Source organism: Hemiscyllium ocellatum, chromosome 1 (assembly GCF_020745735.1).
Source record: "Hemiscyllium ocellatum isolate sHemOce1 chromosome 1, sHemOce1.pat.X.cur, whole genome shotgun sequence".
In the NCBI taxonomy this organism is placed as follows: Eukaryota; Metazoa; Chordata; class Chondrichthyes; order Orectolobiformes; family Hemiscylliidae; genus Hemiscyllium; species Hemiscyllium ocellatum.
The window spans coordinates 84309846-84337187 of NC_083401.1; the positions used below are offsets into that span (position 1 = coordinate 84309846).

The 27342-nt window shown below is 40.1% G+C and overlaps 1 protein-coding gene across 3 annotated transcripts in view; it reads right to left on the reverse strand.

The window, feature by feature from the left end:
• The window catches only part of adamts6 (ADAM metallopeptidase with thrombospondin type 1 motif, 6), a 326411-nt gene extending 307731 nt beyond the window's left edge, over positions 1-18680 (reverse strand). For all 3 annotated transcript variants that reach the window (XM_060823800.1, XM_060823780.1, XM_060823810.1), the window contains exon 1: positions 18542-18680. The gene's annotated coding sequence lies outside the window, so the exon portion shown is untranslated. The remainder of the gene's footprint in view (positions 1-18541) is intronic.
• Positions 18681-27342: the final 8662 nt, after the last annotated feature.

The following is a 27342-nucleotide window of genomic DNA, read 5'->3' on the forward strand; positions in this document are numbered from 1 at the left end:
CTCTAAATGATACAAATATCTCTGCTAGAGACCCCACAATGTCTTGCCTAACTTTCCACATAGTGCTGGGGTATACTTGATCAGTTCCCGGAGATTGATCCACCTTTATGGTTTTTAAGTCTTCCAGCACGTCCCCCTCGGTAATTTGGACTGTTTTCAAGACATCAATATTTATTTCTCCGAGTTCCCTAGCCTGTATTTCTTTGATTGCAATTAATATATAGGGATCGCGTACCTAGACACGAGCGTTAAATTCACTGGAAGATGGTAGCGCTAGCATTAGTGTCTCTGTACGCCCCCATGACCACAACGCCAAAGGGACAATAAGCAACAACAACTCTGTTGGCGTCAGCTGCACGGAGACGACTGAAATCATTGGATGTTGGGGTCATTTTGCACTCTCCGTTTCATTTAAACAAATAAAAATAAAACAATGTACAAACTAGACATGTTCTAAACAATATTGCACTGGTGTTTGACCTGCGTTAGTCTGTTTCATGTGGTTAGAAAAACAGTTGTAAGTAGCAGCTTCATCTTATCGCTTTGTTAAACTTCGACACAGCGCACGTACATCTGGTTTGTCTTTCAGTTAGGTTGCAAGCTAATACTGTTTTGGGAAAGAACGTTTTGACAAAGAAATCTTGGAACATTTAATTTTTAAAAAAACTCATCGGCCAGGCACTATCTGAAAACAGACTAGCTCCTCAGTTTCCAGCCTTGTGTCTCGACCGCAGTGTTTGGTGAATCAGGTTTTATTTCAATTAGACTGCTGCAGCCCACGCCGGAGGTAGTAGGTGTAAGCCGTTTGGAGATCCAGGGAACCTTCAGCGAGAGCCCGCAATGTTTTGAAGGTCGCCAAAGAGGCCATGCAGAGCAGCTTTCACTGGGGAGAAAGGGAAACACATCAGTCTGCAGAACCGCTAGTCCTCAGTGTGACCTTCTCGTCACTTGGCTCCGCGCCAAACCAGGCTGGAAGGTATAAGAACATCCTGTGGTGGGCATTGACAATTTCAAATAAACACACTCCATATGTTACGCCGAATTAGTGAAGCGATTGTTTGTCATAAAGTGTTGCTCCTGAACTATGATTCCGGAACTGATTCTTTAATGTCATGAAAAGCAATTACCGTGAAGATGCCTTTCAACGGACATCAGTCTGTGTGCGTTAAACTGAAACAAGGATTCCGGCCCAGAAAATGAAATAATTTCTCTCAGGTTTTCTTGATTTGTCCATTTATCTTTAAACGATATTATTATTAACTGAAGTAGGAATACAATTGAAACTAGGTAACTGAAATTGCAACCCAGAATCGTCAGATACATTCACCAGAAGGGCTCTTTAAATGTTACATCTTAGGCTTATTTAAGAGTCATGTGCCAGTGATCGTCTTGAAAGTTTGTTTTAAAAAGGAGTTCCCAATTATGTCGAACTGCTTCTATGTCACTCACGTACCTAATAATGGTTTCTGGTGTGGCTAAGTCGAACTCTTGTCTTCCCAGGCGCTGTCTAAAACTCTGGGAAAGCCCACGCTGATCTAGAATATAGCAACTTTCATTATTTCCTCTATTTATACAGACACTGCCATCGTGTGGCGCTAGGGAAATAAAAGCAAATACAGCGGCGGCGAAAGTAATGCAGGGATGTCATTTGGCAATGAAAGTGCAGAATGATATTAACCACTTTGTTACATTTTATAAAATACTCACAATGACAGAAGTATTTTAGTCCAGGTGTGTGGTGTTTATGACAGTCGACCCTGACCTTTACAGGAAATCCCAATTCCATCTCAGCAAGGCCATTACAGATGCCAAGAAAGAATACAGACTAATCACATGGACACCCGCCATTTGTGGCCCTACACAACATAACGGGCTACAAAGCAAAGTAGAACAGAATACCGGACAAAAATACATTCCTTCCTCAGGAGCTCAATGCTTTTTACGCTCGCTTCGAACAGAAAGTCAGTGAAACTATGTCATCTGCCCTGACATCCTCGGATGCATGTGCTCCCACCGTCACTGCTACAGACGTCATATCAGCCTTCTTAAGAGTGAATGCATGGAAAGTAACTAGCCTGGATGGAGTCCCTGGCCATGCACTCAGATCCTGTGCAGACCAGCTGGTGGGAGTATTCGTTGACATCTTTAACCTCTCCTTGCTGCAATCTGAAGTGCCCATCTGCTTCAAAAAGATCACCATCGTGCCAAAGAAGACTCATGTAGCATGCCTTAATAACTACTAACCAGTGGCTATGACCTATATAATTATGAAGCACATCGAGAGCTTAGTCATGGCACACATCAACTCCAGCCTCCCAGCCTGCCTCGATCCCTTGCAATTTTCCTACTGTTACAATAGGCCCGTGGCAGACCCCATCTTCCTGGCCCTACACTCATCCCTGGATCATCTGGATAACAAGGACACTTACATCAGACTTCTACTCATTGACTACATCTCCACCTTTAGTACAGTAACTCCAACCAAACTAATCTCCAAACCCTGCAACCTGGGTCTCTGCTCTGTGCTCTGCAAATGGATCCTCATTTTCCTGACTCACAGACCCCTATACGTGAGACTAGGCAAGAGCATCTTCTCCACAAGCACCCAGCGAGGATGTGTATTCAGTCCCTTATTATACTGCCCGTACAATCACAACTGTGGCCAATTGTTTTTCTAACTTCATCTACAAGCACCTTAAATAACAAAGAAACAGAACATGGGAAAGAAATAGAATGTTTAGTGGCGTGGTGTAAAGATGATAATCTCTCCCTCAATGTCAGCAAAATGAATGAACCGGCTATTGACTTCACAAAGTCTTTTGCTTGTAGTGAGTAGCACAGCTTTGAATGCTAGTGCAAGCAAAGAAGTACGATAAGATGTCCTGAAAGAATGAGCGTGCAGCACAGACACCAAACAGGGTTAGTACAATTGAATGGGTGAGAATGAATGATAAGAGGATAGAGAAAATATGGTGACCCTTACCCTGGCAGAGCAGTGAAAGTCTTTGACATTGTTTTGGCATTACTGGACCTTGGAGATCACATTGACAAACTCAGACCCGGTTGGCAGGGCCAGGTATCTTGCCATCCTGCCAGTCCTGAGAGAAGAGAATGGCTTTCCTCTGGATGACCCTCTCTAGCAGGATCTCCAGGTCCCTGTCTGTGAAGTCGACGCTAACTTTTCCTTGTCTTCTATGACTAGACAAATTCTTTAACTGTGAATGGTAACTCCAAACTGCCACCACATGACACAATAGCCTTTTAAATGTGGTACAGTGCCAGGAATCCAGTGACAAGTAGCTCTGGCTACAGTGAATAGGAGAGTTGGGATAGCACTGGAAAGAAGGGACACCATAGCAGCATGACAGATAAGTACTGAGGTGAGTTTGGAACAACAGTGTAAGAAACCCATCAGGCCTCATGGAAAAAAAAGCCTCCATGAAATAACACTTTCCTGATTACTGGTAAAATTCAACATCACATCATCATTACCTCTGTCTTCTGCTATTGTATAGATTCCATAAGTATAATAGTTTCCATAGTCGCTAGCAATATATTTGGCAGTGCAAACCCAATGGACTGAAGGGCCTCTTCAAGACTGTATGATTCTATGATTCAATGATGCTGCAGTAAGTTTAAATCAGAAAGAGAGACTGCAGCCAAGTAAGCAAAGGGCACAAACTGTCTCTGGTTGCAAGAAATATTCACAACTAGTCTGAGAGAAGAAATCTTCTATTCAGGAGCACAAAGGGGATGAACAATTTTCTCCAAACTCTCTTTATATAAGATTCTCTAAACCTCATTCCTATTCTGTATCTATAAATTCACACATCCTTGCCAAGAACAACGTGAATGATTTTATCATTTTATTTGAAACAAACAGCTTTGTCTTCAGTTGGTGTCAGTGTCTGATCCATACATTCTTAAATGAAATGTTGTGCTTCTCTGAAGTGTGATTTGAGTATGGCTGCAAGCAATGTAACAGGAAAAAGCCTTTTGCAACTGGGATTCTTGCATCTTACAGAAGTTAAATGCTGAATAAATTTATAGCAGACTTCTACGTAAATGAGGTGTATTGATTTGTTTGTGGTAAAACAACGTAGTGTCAGTGGGAGGATATGCAGGAGACAGCTGTCATTGTATCATAAGGTTCAAGATGATGATGGATTAAGAAAATTCAATTGGCAGAGATCTGCCTTCAGTGGGGCCAGAACAGAGTTGGGTAGGATTTACTTAAATGATTTGGGTGTGAATGTGGGAGATATGATTGTTAAGTTTGCAGATGACACCAAAATGTGGACAGTGAAGAAGGTTATTTGAGAGTACAGAAGGAGCTTGATCACATGGGCCAATGAGCCAAGATGGAGTTTAATTTAGCTAAATGTGAAATGCTGCATTTTGGTAAGGCTAACCAGGACAGGATTTACACATTAATGTAAGGGCACTGGCAAGTGTTGCCAAACAAAGACACACCTAGGAGTGCAGGTGCATAGTTCCTTGAAAATGAAGTCACAGGTAGATACATGAAGAAATCACAACTTCACATCTATTGGGAGGGGGGTCATATCTTTGTGGGGGAGTAAAGGTGTTTGGCTCACTTAAATTTATTGGTCAGATTATTGAGTATAGGACGTCATGTTGCAACTGTACAGGACATTGGTGAGGCCATTTTTACAATACTGCATACAATTCTGTCACCCTTCAATAAGAATGATGCTGTTAAAGTTGAGAGGGTGCAGAAAAGATCTACAAGGATGTGGCTAGGACTGGAGGGTTTGAATTATAGGAAGGGGCTTTTTTCTCTGGAGCATCAGAGGCTGAGGGGTGACCTTATAGAGGTTTATAAAATCAAGAGGGGCATGGATAGGATGAATAGACACGATCTTCTTTCCTAGGGTGGGGAAATCCAAAACAAGAGGAGATAGGTTTAAGTGAGAGGGGAAAGATTTAAAAAGGACCTAAGAAATAACCTTTTCTTGCAGAGGGTTGTACGTGTATGGAATGTGCTGCCAGAGGAAATGGTGGAAGTGCGTTCAATTATGACATTCAAAAGGCATCTAGATGGGTATATAAATAGGAAAGGTTTAGACAGATATGAGCCAAATGCTGGCAAATGGGACAAGGGCAGATTGGGACGTCTGGTCAGTGCAGATAAGTTGGACCAAAAGATCTGTTTCCATGCTGTATGACTCTATGACTCAATAGCTGAATGATAGGCTTCCTTCAAAGAGAAAATGGTTCATGTACAGTTATAGTATACTCGTTCATATGGGAAAGCGAGGACAAACAAACCAGAGCTCCCTGGATGACAAAGGAAGTATAAGTTAAGATAAAGAGAAAAAAAATGTTTGTAGCAGGTGTATCATAGATAATACGATTGAGAACCAGGAAGAATACAGAGGTTCAGAGACAAAGTGAGAAAGCAAATAAGAGAAGGAAATATGCATACATGGAGACAGGAGACACAACTGAGCTGAATGAATACTTTGCATCTGCCATTACTAAGCATGGAGATGCCACCAAGGCCATAGGGCCGGAGGAAATCTCTGTCACAAGAAGGATTCAAATTGATAAGGAAGAAGTGTTGAATCAACTGTTGGTACCCTATGATGGGCTGTATGTCCTCCTTCTGCTCTGTAAGACTTTGGTGATTCTGTAATAAATAGAAGGAGGTCTTGCGGCACTATAAGTAGCATCTTTAGGGGTCCAGTTGACTCAATTGAATGTGCATAAAAGAATCATCTTAAAGAATGTGATAGAATTTAACTGAGGTAATTAATCTAGTTTATTTTGGTAAATTATAGAGACCCCACAATTTACTTTTTTTTACATAAGCTGAAAAAAAGTCTCTGTTATTATTTAAATTTTTTAAAAAACTCCCAGTTCTGATCTATTATGAAGGTATTTGTATATTCAAAACCAAAGTCAATCTTTGTAATATTTATTCGTGTTGCTGACTGATTTTGTTTTATTCTTTATTACAGCTCTGAGACTGGCAAGAGCCCAGGGCAAAGGTTTGATTCTAGTGCCACAATTTTATAAAGTGCACTTTACTAAAATTTGCTGCCAGGGCATACAATTCGTTTACTTTACAACAACATGTCACTAGAAAGAAAAAAAAGCCATTCTACATCAGAAAAAAAAATGTAACAAAGAAACTATGTGACACACTGTGAATAAACCAGAAATAGTCATTTTCAATAATATTAGACATGTACACTTTGCCTAGCATTGTCTCATGAGGGTACATCTATCCCCAAGGCTCAGTCATGGAGTTAATAGTACAATTTAAATGTGTTTTAGATACTTGAATGTAAGTAGATCATTGTCTCTTCAATTTTTTTTGTGTTTGTAAGATGTCACTCCTAGGGCATAACAGTGTTGTATGAAAACCTTTCCTGCTTTGAAAGCTTTCATGAGATTTTCCAGAAAAATTCAGTGGGCAAGGGAATAACATATAATACACATCATTTTAAAGCTATATTCTTTAAACTATTATGCGATTCTGGTAAATCTTCACTCCAGCTTTTCCATTAATCCAAAAATAATTTACACAATATCCCTACTGTAACATAAGTAGATGACTAAAAAACAGGTGGAAAGGTGAATGGTAAGGATAACACAAAGAGTCTTCAGAGGGATATAGACAGATTAAGTGAGTGGACAAAAACTTGGCAAATGGAATACAATGTGGGGAAATATATAGTTATGCACGTTGGCAGGAAGAAGAGATGAGCTGAATATTACTTAACTGGAGAAAAATTGCAGAAAGCTACAGAAGAGAGGGATTTAGAAGTTCCTGCACATGAATCATAAGAAAACTAGCATCCAAGTTCAATAGGTAATGGGAAAGGCAAATGGAATGTTGCACTTTATTTCAAATGGAATTGAGTATAAATGTAGGAAGGTTTTTCTAAAACTATACAAGGCCCCAGTCAGAACACAGCTGGAATATTGTCAACAGTTTTCCTTACATATGGAAAAATTTACTGGTATTGGGACAGTCCAGAGAAGGTTCACTATGCTGATACCAGGTATGAAGGGGCTGTTTTATGAGGAGAGTTTGATTAGGTTGGGCCTATACTTGTTGGAATTTAGAAGAATGAAAGGGGTCCTTACTGAAACTTTTAAGTTGCTTATGGGACTCTCCAAGATAGTTGTTTCCCCTAGTGGGAGAGCATAGGACCAAAGGCTTAATCTCAGAATAAGGGATTACATATTTAAGACATGGATGAGGAGAAATTTCTTCTCAGAAGGTAGTGTATGTGTGGCATTTGTCACAACAGAGAGCTACTGAAGCAGGATCATTAAATATATTCGCAGCCGAGGTAAACACATTCAATCAAGGGTTGTAGGGAAAAGGCAGGAAAGTGGAGTTGAAGATTATCAAATTAGCCATTATCTCATTGAATGGCAAGATAGACTCCATGTGCTAAATGGCCTACTTCTGCCCAACCCTGAAAGTTTCATAAGCAACGTCTTGTACAATTGAACATCGCTTCCCAAATTCACTTTTATATTTGATGGCACTGCATTTAAAACACTTTTCTTGTGCACTGGAGATTACAGTAGGATATTCAAAAAAATTCAGGCAGAGTCAAAATGCTTTCCTAAAGTGGAAATTGTGTTTAACTAATTTATTAAGTTCTTTAAGGAGGTAACAAGTGGACAAAGAGAAACTTACAGATGTGGTGTACTTAGATTTTCAAAAGGTATTTGATAAGGTGTACATCAAAGGTTACTGCACAAAATACGACCTTGTGTGCAGGGAGTAGCACATTAGCATTGTGAAAGGATGCTAACAAAGAGCAGAAATTGGGGATAAAAGATTAGTTAGCTGTAACTAATGGAGAAATTAGCACCTGGGCTTCAGCAATTTACAATCTGTGTAACTGACTTCAGTGACAGAATTGAATGTACGGTATCTAAGTTTGCCACTGACACTAAGAAGGAAAATAAAAATAAAAAAAACTGCAGGCACTGTAAATCAGAAACAAAAACAGAAATTGTTGGAAAAGCTCAGCAGATCTGGCAACATGTGTAGAGAGAAATCAGAATTAATGTTTCTGGTCAAGTGACCTTTCCTCAGAACAGTTCTCAAGAAGGATCACTCAATCCAAAACAATATAGGTAAGTAAGTTGTCAAATGAAGTATAGAGGAGAAAGTGAGGTCTGCAGATGCTGGAGTATCAGAGCTGAAAATGTATTGCTGGAAAAGCGCAGCAGGTCAGGCAGCATCCAAGGAACAGGAAATACGACGTTTCAGGCACAAGCCCTTCATCAGGCCTTGTGCTGATGAAGGGCTTGTGCCCGAAATGTCGAATTTCCTGTTCCTTGGATGCTGCCTGACCTGCTGCGCTTTTCCGGCAATACAAATGAAGTATAGAATCTACAAGGATATATAGATAGAGTAAGTAAGTGGCCAAACATTTGGCAGATGGAGTTTAAAGTGGGAAAATGTTAATTTGTCCACTTTGGCAGGAAAAATATAAAGCATTATTTTACTTAAGTTCAGAGAGCTTGCAGTACCCTGAGATATAGAGGGTCCCCAACATAGGGTGTTCTGGTAATGAATCACAGAATTTGGTATGCAGGTACAGCATGTGATTAGGAAAGCAAATGGAATGATAACCTTTATTGCAAGGTGAGTGGAATTTAAAATTAAGAAAATTTTATTGCTGTTCATTATTGGACATTGGTGAGACCATGTGTTGACCATGTGTTCAGTTTTGCTTTCCTTGTTTGAAAAAATGGATATAGTTGTGGTAGAAGCAATTCAGTGAAGGTTGATGTACTTATTCCTAAAGAAGAGCAGCTTATCTTATGAGGAAAGGTTTGTGAGGTTAAGCTTTTAAATAATAGTGTTTAAAAGAACTAGATATGATCTTATTGAAAGGTGTAAGATCCTGAAGGATATTGATGAGGTAGATACCAAGAAAATGTGTACTCTTTTAGGGGACACAAGGACTAAGGAACATAGTTTTGAAATAAGGAGTCTCTTTTGTTAAAATGGAATGAAGCAGGAACTTTTTCTCTTGGAGGGTCATTGACATGAGCAATTTTCTTCTACAGAACGTAGAATTTGGTTAATTGAATTATTCAAGATTGGGTTAGATATGGTTTTGATACACAATGGAATCAAGACAGAGTACCCACCTAAATCCAGTAGTCAACCCTTCTCATATATAAAACTTGCTATATCTTGATCAGTTGTTACTTACTTAGTTCTGATACAAACACAAAGCCCTACTTATCTACTACTGATATCCCTGATTTACACACCACCTATAAAATATCATGCATGAATATGAATTGTCCCACTTCTTTCTTTATGTCTAATGATGTTTCTATCTTAAGGTATTTTGGTGTACATAGGGATGCTAGTACCATTTTAGGGCTCAGTTGTGGAAGATTGTGCTGTTAACACTGCAGCCAGCTTCAGCTGGTAATCCAGTTGTTGAATAACCAAAAGGTTCAGGATGGAACCATGATGAGCTCTCCATTGAAACAAACCATATGGAGAGAAAAACTACTTCATATACCTGTCTTACTCAGTGTCTCACTTCTTTAGTCTATCAACATAAGTTTTGTGCCTATCACCCCAGCAGCTTCCATGATCTGTTCACTTTGTGTTAGTCTATTTTGAAGTATCAAACACTCTCATGCACAGCTTTTGGGAGAGCAGTGATGTGCATTAGGTTCTCTGGTGCCCTACTTTAATGCTGTAGACCTGCAACAAGCATTTTCCAGAAAATCATCTAGCTCAAAGAACATTCCTACCAAGAGCCGTCCAAAACAATAAAAATTAGATGTAGTCCGGATGTAAACTGGTCTCCAACAAGACTTCCACTTTATGCAAACCACAATAAATGTTAAATCCAATTTAGATAGACAACACACAGAAATTTTGAAATTCATTTGTATATTTGTGAGTTTAAATATGCCATTCTCCAAAAATAATATTGGTGCTACTTTTGATTACATTCTTTCTTTTCGGCATTTTGCAAAAATATGCAACAAATGAGGGTAAATTAAGGTTGTATGGCTCAGCAAAATACTTTTACATCATTAAACAAAATGCTATATATTTTATTTTTGCAGATGAAAATATGGAATAGGATTGAACTTCACAATTTTCAATTGCCTAGAAACAAAACCAAATAATTTAAGATAAACTCTTCATAAGACAAGAAGAAAGAAGTGGGGCCAAGTAACCAGCATGTTCACAAATAATATATTACAGATGGCATGCAAATCAGAGATTTCAGTAGCATAGTAGGGATTTGTATGTGTATCATAACTAAGTAAACAACAATTGGTCAATATTTGACAGGTTTTGAGTATCAGAAACTTTAGATAGTTATTCACATAATTTGCGTATACAGAAAGTGCCATCATGTGGACATTTTTTGTGTAGCTCAGTCAAATTCAAGTCCAAAACACAACAAAATCAAAGCAATATTAATTTTCTCTCATGTTACAATGTTTGCAGAATATTATAGTTTAACAGTACCAGTTTTTTTTATTAATATAACAAAATTAAATCAAGCAAATGAATCACAATAACCATTCATTATCTGTCTGAAATCTCCACATTATAATAATTTTTAGGATTATATGGGGACTAAATTCGATAACCATGTTTGATAACATGGGAAAGGATAAGCTGCACTTGAGGCCTTGGTGAGATAGGTAAGGAATGTGAAAGTAGGAAATATGCATTATGTACACAGATGGGACAGGAGGCTCACTAGCTGCATACTCAGAAGGCAAAGGGAAGACAGTCATGGCAATGAATGCCAGGTGTCAAACTCCAAGAACCATGGATGCAATGCCACAAGGAATTCAGTGGATTTCACAAGTCATAGAGCCATACAGCAGTGGCCAAGGTTTGAGAGTATTTGTTGAAATGCTGGCTTTACCTCAGTTACTGTTCTTTTCACCACACTCTCATCAGTCAGCTACCAGCAATTGCAACCAATCACAAATCACTAATATTCATGTGCAACCCCACCACTCCTGCAAGCTTCACATTGGTATCTTATGCTTTGCCAGGTATTCACTGACGACAAACATTTATAGCAGACTAATGAACATATTTGCCTTTCTATTGCAAAGCAAGATAATTCATTTCCTAACAGTCCTTACCCCACCTTCTGTTCAGATTTATGAGATGCTACTAATGTAAGAATTAGATTAGATTAGATTACTTACAGTGTGGAAACAGGCCCTTTGGCCCAACAAGTCCACACCGACCCGCCGAAGCGCAACCCACCCATATGCCTACATTTACCCCTTACCTAACACTATGGGCAATTTAGCATGGCCAATTCACCTGACCAACACATCTTTGGACTGTGGGAGGAAACCGGAGCACCCGGAGGAAACCCACGCAGACACGGGGAGAACATGCAAACTCCACACAGTCAGTCACCTTGTGGCTATTATTTTCTCAGTTTTACAACCCTACCATTGTATATTTATCCTTTTAGATACGCAAGAAGTCCAATCTAACTAAGCAGTGCATATACATCAAGAAGGTGAGTGTGATGAAGACACAAAGCGCAAGTGGCCCAGAGTAGGGCCTGCAGAGGCAACAATGTATTAGTGTGTTAGAGGTTAGTGTTTATTGAATGGTAATGTGATTTGTATTTTCAAGGCAATGTGACATGGCAGAACATGCAGCATTTGCTGATTTCTTCATAATTGACTTGCCACAGAAATTGGTTGAGGTTGCTGATGAGACAAGAAGTGATGTGCTGCTCATGTAATCATGAACTTAACAATACCTGCCAGGCGATGCAGCTGGCTCATGATCACTTCATTGTTTTGAGCATCAAAGTAATGCTGGTGTCTTCGGGGGATGTCATTTCCTTTCATCTTACATGGGAACCTTCTGCTTATTGTTCAAGGATGTGTGAAGTGAGGCTGCACCCAATGGAGCTGGTAGAGATGGATGCACAATCAGAGCAGACATAGATTTACAGGTGAAGAAATGATGGTCAAGTAACTCTGGTAAGAGTTCCTTCCTGTTGCTGATTGTGTGCTCATACGTATATGGTTACGAGGGGATTTTATCTCCACCACATACTTTCTCTGCATATTTCCACCAACAATTCACTGCACAAGCAATTACACCTACACCAACATGAGTCATAGAGTAATATAACACAGAAATAGACCATTCAGCGCACCATGTCTATGCTGACCAGCAAGTACCAAACTACACTAATCCCATTTATTTGAACTTGGTCCATTACCTACTATGTCCTATGTTTTAAGTGCTTATTCAGATACTTCTTAATGTTGCAAGAGTATCTGCTTCAACCATCCTCTTAGGCAGCATGTTTCATATTTTTATCATCATCTGGGTGAAAAGTCTTTGTCTCAGATCCCCCCAGCGGCATGATGGCTCAGTGGTTAGTACTGCTGACTCACAGCGCCAGGGTCCCAGGTTCGATTCCAGCCTCGGGCAGACTGTCTATGTGGAGTTTGCACATTCTCCCTGTGACTGGTGGGTTTCCTCTGGGTGCTCCAGTTTCCTTCCACAGTCCAAAGATGTGCAAGTCAGGTGAATTGGCTGTGCTAAATTGCTCATGTAATCATGAACTTAAAAATACCTGTCAGCTGCATTAGTGGGAGGAAAATGGGTCTCGGTGGGTTACTCTTCAGAGGGTCGGTGTGGACTGGTTGGGCTGAAGGGCCTCTTTCCACACTGTAGGGAATCTAATCTAAACACCCCTTACTCCTCTCTGTAAACATGTATACTGTAGTTGTACACACGTCTGCCATGGGGAAGAGATTTCTGTGATCTACCCTGTCTATGGCTCTTATAATTTTGTATACCTCAATCAGATCATGGTGCAGCCTAAATCAAAATGTGCACCCTTGTGGATGTCATTTAACACTTTTAACACTTGAATGCCATATACAAACAAACCCAACTTCATAGCCTAGGTCTCCAAATCAGCATAAGTTGCTATACCCATCCTGGAACACGTATGTTTAAAGCACAAAAGATCATAATTTATTTTACAAATTCTTAGGGCAGCCAGAACCTGCCACTCATTCACATCACTAACAATCCATTATATACCATAATGGCCCTCAGGTTGACATTAAATTGTTGTTTTAAAAGGCAGAATGATGTGATGGTGAAATATGTCATACAGAAACCAAAACATTTTCAAATCGACGAAGAGGTTAAGATTGAAATTATGTAGTTTTATATCCTCTCATGTTCTATCACACTAAAAGTGCCTTTATGTAATGCTTAACTTATATCATCAGTTGAACTAAAATCATTACGTTGGGTTTCATTTCCAATGCAATTAATTTTCTAAAGCCTTAATGAAGCATGAAGCATAGAATGATTGTTTTAAATTAAAAGAGAAACAAATTAAATGCTTCCATTTTTTTTATATGTGACTGTTTACACAGGAGCTTATCTAACGTTTACATTGCCTGACATTTGACATCATGCATTGAGATTCTGAAGAAAACTGCCCTCTGGCACACAGGAAGGGAAAACCAAATAAGCCTCTGACAGTGGAGACAGAAGGAATTGATGATTAGAATACCCCAGCTGACAGCGCCACCGTTCAGTACTATCAGCGAGATGTTTTCACATTTTAGATCAGCAATTGAGTTATGCACTTATACTCGTCAGTTCATGTGGATTTTAAGGCACACATCTTCTATCTTTTCAGCAAATTTGAATGACAAAACATGTACAAAAAAACAGTAGAATGTACACATGTAATCTGTAATGATACACTCATTCATATGCTCTTAAGCCAGACAGGGACATTCATGCTCTATTCGATGGTTTTACCACTGGTATAAAAGAAATTGGCAACATTCCTATTGGATAATTACATTTTTATGCTGATTTTTAATATCTATTCATGGAGTAGGCTTCAACAGGCTGGGCCAGCATTTATTGCCCATCCTGTTTGTCCTTGAGAAGATTGTGGTGAACTGCCTCCTGGAGTTCATTTGCTGTAGGTACATCCTCACAGTGCTGTTAGGGAGGGAGTTCCAGAATTCTGACCCAGTGACAGTGAAGGATAGACCTAGTGGTATTATCACTAGACGATTAATCCAATAACTCAGTTTATGTTCTTGGGACTCAGGTTTGAATTTAAATTCTATTAAAAAACCTGGAATTACAAATCTAATGATGACCAAAACATCCATCTAGATTACTAATATCCTTCAGGGTAAGAAATCTGCCATCCTTACTTTATCTAGTCTACATGTGACTCCAGAGCCACAGTAGTTGACTCTCAACTGCCTTCTGAAATGGTCTAGCAAGCCAGTCAGTTTTATGAATCACTACAAAGTCTCAACGAAGAAATGAAACGAGAAAGACCATCTGGCACTGACCTAGGCACAGGCGACGACAATGACAAACACAGCCTTGTTGACCCTATGAGGTCGCATTGCTAACACCTGGAAGCTGATGATAAAATTGGGAGAGCTGTCTCACCGAACAGTCAAGCAACTGTCTGACATAGTCATACTCACAAAATTATACCTTCCAAAAAATTTCCAGGACAGCACCATCACCATTCTGTGGAGACGCCCTGTCCCACTGGCAGGATGGATCCAGCAGAGATGGCAGCACAATGGTATGCAGCCAGGAGCGAGTTGTCCTAGGAGACCTCTGAACCTCATGTCTCATGGCTTCAGGAGAAACATGAACAAGGAAACCTCTTACTGATTGCCATGTACCATCCTCCCTCAGCTGATGAATCAGTACTCCATGCTGAACAACAGTTGGAGGAAGTACTAAAGGTGTAAAGGGTGCAAAATATACTCTGGACAACAGTAGCTCAGTAGCAGCACTACTGATTGAGCTGGTCAGGTCCTGAAGAATACAGCTGCTAGACTGTGTCTGCGGCAGGTGGTGAGAGAACCAAAAGAGGGAAAAACATACTTGACTTCATCCTTACCAATCTTCTGGCTGCAGGTGCATCTGTCCATGAGAGTATCAATGAAAGTGACTATCACATAGTCCTTTTTGAGACAAAGTGCACATTGAAAATGCCGTCCTTTATGCAGTGCAGCACCTTGATCATGCTAAATGGGACAGACTTCAAACAACCTAACAACTCAAGACTGGAAAGCTATAAGATCCTGTGGGCCATCAACAGCAGCAGAATTGTACTCCAGGATACTCTGCAACCTCATGGCCTGGCATATCTTCCACTCAATCATTATCATCAAGGCAGGGTATCAACCCTTGTTCAATGAAAATTGCAGGAGGGCATGCCAGGAGCAGCACCAAGCACACCTAAAATGAGGTATCAACTCTGGTGAAGCTCCTAAACAGGACTACTTGTACCAACAGCATAAGCAGCAAATTATATACAGAACTAAGCAATTCCATACTTAATGGATCAGATCTGAGCTCCACAGTCCTGCACATCCAGTTGTGAATGATTACTGAGCTCTGCGATGGAGTGAGTGAGTGTTTACAGATGTGGTGCCAATCAAGCAGACTTCTTGGTGCTGGATGATGTCACATTTCTTGAGCGTTGTTAGCGCTGCACTCATCCAGGCAGCTCATTCTGGCACAAGTCACAGGTGTGCCATTGTGCAGGCACTATGAGTACATTTATAGAAGTCTTTTCTTGCTACTGGTATAATTGGGGACCAATAGTTATTCAAAGTGATCTCATAATTATTGTGATAAAAGCACCAGCATTTGCTTTCAGGTCCTGACTTAATCCGAGTTAAACAAATCACTTTCAGCTCTATCAAGCCTGATGTATTCATTTAATTTATTTTATCTACTGTTTCTGAAAGAAAAAAAATTACTGAACTCAGAATATAATAATTTCCATATATTTACATTTCTAACAACCATTGAAATCTGGTTTTATAGTTAGAAATTTCTGCAACCGGTGCCTATGTAATTAGATTAATTGGATTTACAAGATTATTTTTAAAATTTACTCAAGACATTTAGGGACAACTTCCTGATGCAGTATTCATATAAATATAATTCTGATCAAGTATTAACATTGACCTTTCTAAAAAAATTGACGATGGATTTATGTATTAATCATCATCCTTATTATCATCCAGCTGCTGCTGGCTTTACTGTTGGTAGGATTCCAACTTGCATCAGACATTATATCACAGGAACATAGTAAATATAGGAAAATACAGAACTGGAAAAAATCCCAAAGCATTTTTTTAACCAGTCTCAAAATCTCTGAATCATCCACTTTCCTAAATGTCTCCCTGCTGTCTGCACACCTGGTCTTCCTAGGCAGTCTATTCTATACAATCAAAGCTGACAGCACAACGTGGTTCAATCTAAGCTGTCTGTGTACCTTTATTTCCTAAGCTTGAGTCTTATGTGCTTCCAGAGTCTGCAGCAATTTCAAAAACACTGTGTTCAAATTATCCATTCCCTTAAGAATGTTGAATACTTGCGTAACATTTGCCTTAAACCTTCTCTTCTCAATAATAACCACTCCTCAGCTTTTCATTTGCTCCACATTGCTCAGATGCATTAAAGCTTGGTTCACCTCTTCTGTATTGCCTAGAAAGCAGTGGTATCTTTGTTGCTATATAGGAAACAGATTTGTGTGTGGGAGTCTGAGTGTGACCATATTAATGACTTGCAAAGATTTATTATCATCTCCTAGTATTTGTGCACTAACCCTCTAGCTAGTATATCTCAATATCCTATTAGCTTTTCTTACTGCTGCTGTACTGCACAAAATCATTGACTTCAATGATTTTTCTGTTGTTTTGTTCTGGCAACTCAGAGCTACATAGTTCATTTCCATACCTTGGCCTCATTAGTTTGTCTTTGTCCACATTAAATGTCATTTATTATTCTTTAGACAACCTTTTCAATTTATTCAGATCCTTTTACATCAGATTTGGGTTTTCATTATCATTAATAATCACCTAAGAAATAATGTCATCAATGTACCCAACGCATTTTGTTTAAGTCTGACCTACCTAATATTTATACGATTCATATGGTATCCTCACAGAGCCTTAAGTCACACTGCTGACAATCATTGCTATTTTGATAGAGCTGAATTACACTCAGTCTTCTTTTCTCTCTTTATTTCTCCATTTATAAACCATTAAAAAAAATTCCCTCTGATTTCTTGCCTTCGTTATCTACAGATTAATAACTTATATGCTACTGTCTCACAATCATTGATGAAATTTAGTTATATCACTTTCACAGAAGCTTTATTGTTAAGAAGGCCCAGAACTTTCTCAAAAAGTACTTATAAATTAGTTGGACATGTGTCCACTGTGAATGGGAAAGTTTAAGTTTTATGACTGTGGCTCTTACATTATAAACCTTTCACTTTGCTGGAGTTACTGAGGGAGATTATATTGTTTACTCGCAGGACAAAAGTAAATTTAGCAAATGATTCATGTCAAAATTTTCTTCACATATCATCCAGTGGATAATTATCGATCAAACCATTTGGCCACCTTCTTCTGTTGTTTGGGTATTCTTGATGGGTGCACTGTCTTGCTGAAGAGAGGTTTGTCGGAATCTAAGGTATTTTCATATTTCAATAACAATATACATTTTGGTGTAACATTAGGTCTCCAGTTTTGCTTCTCTCTTCACAGTCTAGCATATTTGACGTTTCCTTTACATATTTAATAATTAACCCTTAACTCACATTTCTTTAAAATCTACAACTTTTCTCTGTGCATTATTTTTAACAGTTTGGCTGTGGCAGAGGTTGCATCTTAGAGGAGGAATTCATGATCAATTTGATCTTCTTGGCTAGTTCTGATTATTTAGAGGGCTCAGGGGGATGAATTTTATTTCCTAATTAACATTACATTTGGTCTGACTTTTTCCTTCTCCCTGAAAAGTTTTGGTACCTAAAGGGTAAAAGGTTTCTTGACATTATGCACAAATTATCACAACTGTACGGGACAGTCTAAATGACCTAGCTCATCTTTTCCACTCTGATGTTTTCATTCTAATTTTAAGAAAAAGTCGAGTAGTTTGAAACAAGTCAAACGTGACTGGAAAACTGGATACTAAGAAGACATAAGGAATAATAACCCCCAGTAGGATTATAATGAACAAGAAAAATAAAAATAAAATATTTTAAAATCAGATTCTAGCAGTACCACACTGTTTTGTACTTATGTTAAAATAAAAGAACCATCTACATTTCTTCTCAACCATCAACTTAGAGATTACTGCAGAGAGAATGGCTACCAATGCATTCAGTGACTGCAGTCTGTATTCCCATTCTCCATATGCATGCCTTGCAAAAGAATTTTGACAGATTGCAAAGGTTATAACGGCTTGGCTAAGTCCTAACATATATTCCAATCATATACATATTCAACCGGGGTCCCGGGATTGCAAATGAAAGCAGGCATTCTCAAATGTTTCTTCTGAGTTCCAAGATGGCTGAGTTTAAATCTAGCACTACACAATCTGACTCTGATGCACTGCTGACAGTCTTCTCCCTCGATAAAAGGATGGCTTGTCCATAGTAATCCAATCTGTATTAAGCATTACCTGCTGTGGTTCAGGAACCCCACTCCACCGATGTCTGCAACCTGTACTGCAGAAGAAGGCAGGGAGCCAAGAGGCCTTCTGATGGCCTCCAGAAATCTTCTAGGTTCTCACTTATGAAATGCTTAGTGTACTAACTGGTGCTGCCTGACCTGCTGAGTGTTCCCAGTGTCACTGTTCTTCTTTCACAATTCCAGTATTTGCAGCATCTGCATTCCTCGCTTTCTCTTAATTACTAACTGCTACTCTTAAAATTGTTTTGGACAGTTGCAGTTAAATTACTGGTGATAAATGTATAATTATGCAGTCAGCTTCAGAACAAACATCCTGAATCAACAACGTCTTTAGGTCTGAGACTGCAAATCAAATCTTCAATGCATAACTGATTCATTATGTTAGCTTAAATTGAAATGCTTTCAGCAGGGCTTCTGACAGTGGGCAAGTGCATTGCCGCTGTGCTCTGAGACCACAAAGGTGCTGAGCTCATACTTGGTCTAATTTCAGCTGCGATGGTAGTAGAATTATCCATACCATCATTTGGCAAGGAAACAGGGAGTGGGAGAAAGCCGATGGTCTAGCTGCTATTCACCATTAAATGATTCCTGCTTAAAAGTATTTACCATGCTGATTGAGCCAGGCTCAGATAGTCTGCCAATCTTCATTGATCTGGGCCCCCATACTAGATAAAAGACATTTGCATGAGCAACAATGGATCCATTTCCTAATCTCTGTCAAGTCCTTCAGATGGGAAAGAAAATTGTTGCTTTCTCATATTCACTAAACTGTAAATAACTAATTCTCAGTCATGTGGCCCAAACATAATGAAATGGTTTGGTAGAAAATAAAGTGACACTGCATAATGTGGAAACAGCAAAAGCTGATCATTTTATCGGGGAAAGGGAAGTTCGGAAAGTACATTTTGTTTATTGCACACCACAGACAAACTGCCTTCAGATTTAAAGGAGATTGCATTTAAACAGGAAGCCTTTATCCACACATTCATCTTTGAGCAAGATATTTCTGTTTACACGCATTGCGTAATGAATTTGGGAGAGATAAACAAGCAGTACCACCCACAAATAAAAACAGAAACTTCATTACTGTGGAAAAGAAATGCAGATAAAACAAAATCACAAATTCTGTTTGCTTTCTTTGATTTCAAATTTATTTGAATTTTCCTGTGTCCATACTGGACAGACTGCCTCTGGCTACACAACAGTAATGTGAACCCCAGCACCAGCATGCATTACATTTATAGGAAGCCTAAGTCTATCTCTCTCACACACAAACACATTCCTCTCTCTCTCTCTCTCTTCAAGATGCTCATCTCTTTTTAAGATGTTTGGTTTCATGCCCTGACATGGTTTGATGTTACATTCTTGACTGTGACATGCCTTGGGATGCTTGGAAACTGTATTAAAGGGACTAACATATAAATACATTTGCAGGAAGTCTCCAAGAGTCTTTCTGCAGCACCTCCCAAACTCAATCTCCATCACTCACAATAGGACAGTATATTGATCTACAGAGAATAGAGTGGAGCAACTGCACTTGACATCAAGGCAGCATCTGACCAGGCATAAAAGCTGTCACCAGTCAAAGCCTGATTATTATAAACATGGTCAAGGCATAGAGGATGATGCAGCAGGGCAAGGACAGCTGCAATAAGACCTCATCGTTTATCCCCTTAGTTGGAGCCCCAGGATTTAGGCCGGGGTCAATGGATTCTGGCTTTAAAGCATGGGAGGCCAAGGTAGTCTCCTGTTTGGGAGACGTATTTGAGGGAGAAGTCCTGATGTCTTTGACCAGCTGACTCCCAAATATGGGCTACCTAGGAGGAACAAGTGAGGATTCCTTGTAGAGGGAGGAAGCGAGCTTCTTCAAGGAAGGCATCCTTGCAAGAAGGGCTTATGCCCGAAATGTCGATTCTCCTGCTCTTTGGATGCTGCCTGACCTGCTGTGCTTTTCTAGCAACACATTTTCAGCTACCTAGGAGGAACCTCTTCCAATATTTTCAGATTAGGGTTTATATATAGCCCTACAAGTCCAACATGGAGAAAAGAGTGTTGCGATGCACAGTCACTCTCTTGGTCAGTACTCTCTACCATTTACAGAGAGGGATCACCTTGGAAGATATGGAAAGACTCTATGGAGTCTGGAGTTGGGAGAAATTTTGTCTGAAACATGGGAGGACATGCCGGAGAATGTGAAAAAGATTTCGATATGCAATAAAGAGCAGGCTTTACAACTGAAGATTCTCCACAGAGCCCATATGGCCCTGGAGCAATTAGCAAAATTCAAGAAAGGAACATTTCCAGGGTGCCCTAAATGTAAGGGTAAAAAATGAGGTCTGCAGATGCTGGAGATCACAGCTGAAAATGTGTTGCTGGTTAAAGCACAGCAGGTTAGGCAGCATCCAAGGAATAGGAAATTCGACATTTCGGGCATAAGCCCTTCATCATTCCTGATGAAGGGCTTATGCCCGAAATATCGAATTTCCTATTCCTTGGATGCTGCCTAACCTGCTGTGCTTTAACCAGAAACACATTTTCAGCTGCCCTAAATGTAAAACAAGCACCGGCACCCTGACACATTGTGGTCATGCCATAAGATCCATAGGTAATGGAGTATTATAGTGAATGAGGTGAATGAGATCCTGGGAATTGAAATTCAAGCGGATCCAGTATTCCTTCTTTTGGGACTGCCGAATCTCTAGATAAACATGGGAAGAGATTATTCAACATTCTCTCACGTTATGCAAAGAAGAACATTTTAATGAACCGAACCTCAAAAAACACCCCCAGGTCTCATGGGGTGGTGTATATTAGTGATGGAGCACATTCCCCTGGATTTTCTTACGAATGTGGTGCACCAGAAAATGGAACTATTCTATAAGACGCAGTGGCCCTTTTAAAATTACATCAACACAGACTTGTCAGCCATATTGACCAGGGCCTTTATATAGCCATGAAGGCTGGATTTTGTGGCCCAGGGGCCTTAGGGGGAGGAAGCTTGAATAAATACGGGTATAATAACTGATGCTCCTCGGATGGGAGCCTTGGTGGGGGTGTGTTGGTGGTGTAATTTAATTTATTTTAAGTTCATTTAAGTTGATTTTATCTAACTTGACCTAATCTAAGTTAAGTTAGGCTCGTCTAGTATAATTTAAACTACTTTAAACTAATTTGCTAACTTCATCAATTATTGAATTGTAACATTGAAAGATTGTTCTGTACCTTTGTGATAGATTTGGTTTGTTTTGTAGAGTAGTAGGTAGCTTATTATTAATGTTTTTGTAACATAAGATTGTTGTACTACCTTTTGCACTTCCATAATTTTATAAAAAATAAAAACCTTTTTCAATAAAAAGAAAGCTGGATATCTGGTAAAACTGCAATCAATGAGTATTGAGCAAGCTTTCCACTGGTGGAAATCATACCTGCTGTAAGATAGTTTTGGTTGTTGGAGGTCACCTCCATGAATTCGTCAGTGTAGTGTCCCTGAACCGCTCACCTTCAGCTGCTTCCTTTTAAGGTCAGGAGTCAGAATGTTCACTGATGATTTCACAGTGTAAGAGTTCCATTTCCTCCTCCCTGGCTATTGAAGCAATTCATGTTCAACAAGCCCTGGGACAACTTTAGGCTGAGGCTGCAAAGTGCAATTCACATTAACGAAACACAAGTGCCAGACAATAACCATCTCCAGTAAAAGAAGATCTAACTAACTCTCCATAGCTTTCAGTACTATTACTTCATCAACCTCCTTGGAATATCCATTGACTCTAAACTAAAACCTCCTGACTCCTCAAAGCCTTTCCACCACCAAAAAGGCACAATTCAGGAATTTCTTCCCCTTGATTGAATGTATGCAGATTCAAGGTGACTCAGGAAGCTCTACACCATCCAGGACAAAGTAGCTCATATAATTGGCATCCCATCTACCCTCAATATTCACTTGCATCACTGCCGATGCACAGGTGCAACAATGTTTACAAAAGACATACTGCATTAACTCACCAAGCTATCACTCCTTTGATAGCATCTTCCAAACCTGTAACCTCTACTACCTAGAAGAACAAGGGCTGTAGATACATTGGAACATCAATGTCTGCAAGTTCCATCCTGAGTCACACACCATCTTTTCTTGAAGCTATCCAGGTTACGTTGTTCTTTCACTGCCATTGGATTAGGATCCTATAAACTACTTCACTAACAGGATTGTGGATTGCTTTCACCAGATGGACAGTGCTTAAAGAAAGTAACTTACTGTCTCAAAAGCAATTTAGAGATGGACAACAAGGGGGAGGTGGGGGAGGTGTGGCATTGTAGATCAGAGACAATATTACAGTTGTAGAAAGAATGTTTGGGGACTCGTTAACTGAGCTGGTATGGGCTGAGGTTAGAAACAGGAAAGGAGAAGTCACCAAGGAGAAGTCCGAATAGTCCCAGAGATGTAGAGGAAAGGATAGCAAAGATGATTCTCAACAGGAGTAAGAGAGGCAGGGTAGTTGTCATGGGGACTTCAACTATCCAGATATTGACTGGGATTACTACGGTACGAGTACTATAGATGGGTCAGTTTTTGTCCAGTGTGTGCAGGAGAGCTTCCTGACACAGTATGTAGACAGGCCAACAAGGGGTGAAGCCACTTTAGATTTAGTACTGGGTAACGAGCCTGGCCAGGTGTTAGATTTGGAAGTAGGGATCACTTTGGAGACAACGATCACAATTCTGTCAGGTTTACTTTAGTGATGGAAAGGGATAGGTGTACTCCACCGAGCAAGAGTTACAGCTGGGGGAAGGGAAATTACAATGCAATTGGGAAAGATTTAGGAAGTGTAGAATGGGGAAGGAGACTGCAGGGGATGAGCACATTAAAAATGTGGAGCTTATTCAAGGAAAAACTCCTGTGTATCCTAGATAAGTATGTACCTGCCAGGCAGGGAGGAAGATATAGAATGTGTGAGTCGTGGTTTACTAAGGAAGTGGAATCCCTGGTCAAGAAGAAGAAGAAGGCTTATGTTAGGACAAAATGTGAAAGCTCAGTTAGGGCGCTTGACGGTTACAAGGAAGCCAGAAAAGACCTAAAAAGAGAGCTCAGAAGAGCCAGGAGGAGACATGACAAGTTGTTGGCGGATAGGATCAGGGTTAACCCTAAGGCTTTCCATAGGAATGTCAGGAATAAAAGAATGACGAGAGTTAAATTAGGGCCAATCAAGGATAATAGTGGGAAGTTGTGTGTGGAGTCAGAGGAGATAGGGGAAGCATTAAATAAATATTTTTCGACAGTGTTCACTATAGAAAATGAAAATGTTGGCAAGGAAGATATAGAGATATTTGCATCTAAACTAGAAGAGATTGAGGTTCACAAGGAAGAGGTATTAGAAATACTGCAGAGTGTGAAAATAGACAAGTCCCCTGGGCTGGATGGGATCTATCCTAGGATCCTCTGGGAAGCAAGGGAAGAGATTGCTGACCTTTGGCATTGATCTTCAAATCATCATTGTCTACAGGAATAATGCCAGAGGACTGGAGGATAACAAATGTGGTTCCCTTGTTCAAAAGGGTAGTAGAGACAACCCTGGTAATTACAGACCAGTGAGTCTCACTTCAGTTGTTGGTGAAGTGTTGGAAAAGGTTATAAGAGATAGGATTTATAACCATCTAGAAAAGAATAATCTGATCAGGGACAGTCAGCACGGTTTTGTGAAGGGTAGGTCATGCCTAACGAATCTTACTGAGTTTTTTGACAAAGTGACCAAACAGGTAGATGAAAGTAAACCGGTTGATGTGTGTATATGGATTTCAGCAAAGCGTTCAATAAGGTTCCCCACAGTAGGCTGTTATACAAAATGTGGAGGAATGGGATTATGGGAGTCATAGCAGTTTGGATCAGTAATTGACTTGCTGAAAGAAAACAGAGGGTTGTAGTTGATGGAACATGTTCATCTTGGTGTCCAGTTACTAGCGGCATACTGCAAGGGTCGGTGTTGGGTCCACTGCTGTTCGTCATTTTTATAAATAACCTGGATAAGGGCTTAGAAGGGTGGGTTAGTAAATTTGCAGAGGACACTAAGGTCGGTGGAGTTGTGGATAGTAACGAATGATGTAGTAAGTTGCAGAGAGACATAGAGTGCAGAGCTGGGCTGAGAGGTGGCAAATAAGGTTTAATGTGGACAAGTATGAGGTGATACACTTTGGACGGAGTAATTGGAATGCAAAGTACTGGGCTAATGGTAGGATTCTTGGGAGTGCAGATGAGCAGAGAGATCTCACTGTCCATGTACACAGATCCCTGAAAGTTGCCACCCAGATTGACAGGGTTGTTAAAAAGGCATACAGCGTTTTGGCCTTTATTAATAGACGGACTGAGTTCCGGGGCCGGGAGGTGTAGCTGCAGCTGTACAAAGCTCTGGTACGACCACACTTGGAGTATTGTGGACAGTTCTGGTCACCGCATTATAAGAAGATTGTGGAAGCTTTGGAAAGGGTGCAGAGGAGATTTACTAGGATGTTGTCTGGTATGGAAGGAATGTCATATGAGGAAAGGCTGAGGGCCTTGAGGTTGTTCTCATTAGAGAGAAGAAGGTTGAGAGGTGACTTAATAGAGACATACAAGATAGTCAGAGGGTTAGATAGGGTGGACAGGGAGAGCTTTTTTCCAAGTATGGTGACGGCAAACACGAGGGGACACAACTTTAAAGTGAGGGGAGATAGGTAGAAGACAGATGTCAGAGATAGTTTCTCTACTCAGAGAGTAGTAAGGATATGGAATATTTTACCTGCAATGGTAGTAGATTCGCCAAGTTTAAGTGCATTTAAGTCGTCATTGAACAGTGTAGGTGGGATGGGCTTCAGATTAGTATGGCAGGGCGGTGCATCATCGAGGGCCGAAGGGCCTGTACTGGCCTGTAATGTTCTATGTTCTATGTAAGTGATGGCTTTGTCAAAATGCTAATATCCCACGAACAAACAAATGAAACATCATACTGCTGCTTATAGCTCCTCCTGCCGCTTGATCTGCTGTCATGATTTGTAACACTCATCCCCAACACACTCCAGAAGCACATCCTCTCCAGCTTTAATACTCAGTTGGTTTACTCAATCTGCACAGATTGAAGTTGCCCATAATATAGTCACGATAATCCTCTCTCATCTCCTGATTAGTAATTGCACCAACACTCCCACTACCACTAGAATGTCTCATACTCCTCTTTTAGTCTGTCAGCCAGGGCTCCCTGATTGGGGCTATTGATTTGGTCCAATCAAGGAACTCATTCTATGAGGTCCACCTGGCTGTCCTTGTTACAATCACTACACTCTCCCTGTGATCTTTGCACACCAGAACAGGTGGACAGTATCTGGGTTTAGGGCTTCATCCAAATGGTGGCACTTTGATTGGAGCAGCATTTTCTCAGTTCTGGCTCTGGTCATCTTGGCCTGGTTTGTAGTTGAGTTATAAAGTTGATCTTAATAAATATGTCATCAAGCTGAAGGAACTTGAGATTTCCCTGTATTCTTTTGTTTGTGGGTTTTGATTGGATTTCTTGATTTGAGCCCATCACTTTCCATTTTCATATTTTTCTCCTTTATTTTGCTTTTTTTTTATCCTTATTTCATTCCTACTTTTCTGCCATTGTGCTTTGTTTTGTTTCATTTCTCCCCTCTCAATAATGTTTTATTCCACTCCAACTCCTTCCTAACCTTCTCTCTTTCCCAGGCTGACTCCCTCTTAGGTAAGCCACTCGTTTCCCTCTGTGCCTATCTTGGCATCTTCTGAAGGAGTCATCATTATTCATGGCTGTGTCCTCATTTGAGCAGCAACCCCACTGCCACACCTTACTGTCTCGTTGATCTTCTATAGATCGTGTCAAGGGTTATTAGTTTGTGTGATGCTGCTCCCTGGAGGCATTGGGAGCTGGGTCATTGAATTTGTTTACAACTGAGTGAGACAGATTTTGTACCGACGGGGGAATCACAGACAATGGAAAGCAAGTGGAATTGAGGCCACAATGTGATCAGCCATGATTCTGTTGAGATTAGAGGATGCTGGAAGAGCCAAATAGCTCTTGTGCTGCCGAGTCCTGTACTTCTATGTTCTCTAGAACCCACTGAACTGGAGTAGAAACAAGTCATCCTTGACCCAACTGCACACGCCAAGGAAAAGAAAGGAATTTCATGATCTATGCATAACCCTAAAAAAAATCAGGATCAGTTTTGAATGTTTCAGTTCAACAACATAGACTGAAACAGCTTTTCAAGAGTGAGAGTTCCAGATCTGCTCCACCATTTGTGTGGCAAAGAGATTCCTGAATGACCCAGTGGTAACTTTAAAGTTATGTTCCCAGACCCATTCATGCCTTCCAGCAGTGGATATAGTTTCTCTCTGCATGACCTATTGATTTGTTTTGAAGCATATTGGCCATATTTATCAGAACTAACTTCAATCTTCTCAATGCAAAGGGCTACAGCTAGGGCTGGTTAATTCAACCAGTTCTCATAATTTAACCCTTTCAGCACCAGGTTCATTCTGGTCAATGTGCACTGTATTCTTCCAAGGTCAATGTGCCCATGAAGAAGTGTCACCGGTCTGGAAACATTAACACTGCTTTCTCTTCACAGATGCTGTCAGACCTGCTAGGTTTCTCAGCAATTTCTGTTTTATTTCCATATTTAACTCCCTGAGGTGTACATTACAGGTTAAATGCAGTCATTCCAAAGTTCTGCATAACTTTTTCATTCTTTCATGGGATGTGGGCATTTTGTTTTCCATCCCTTATTTTCCTTGAACTGAGTGACTTGGTA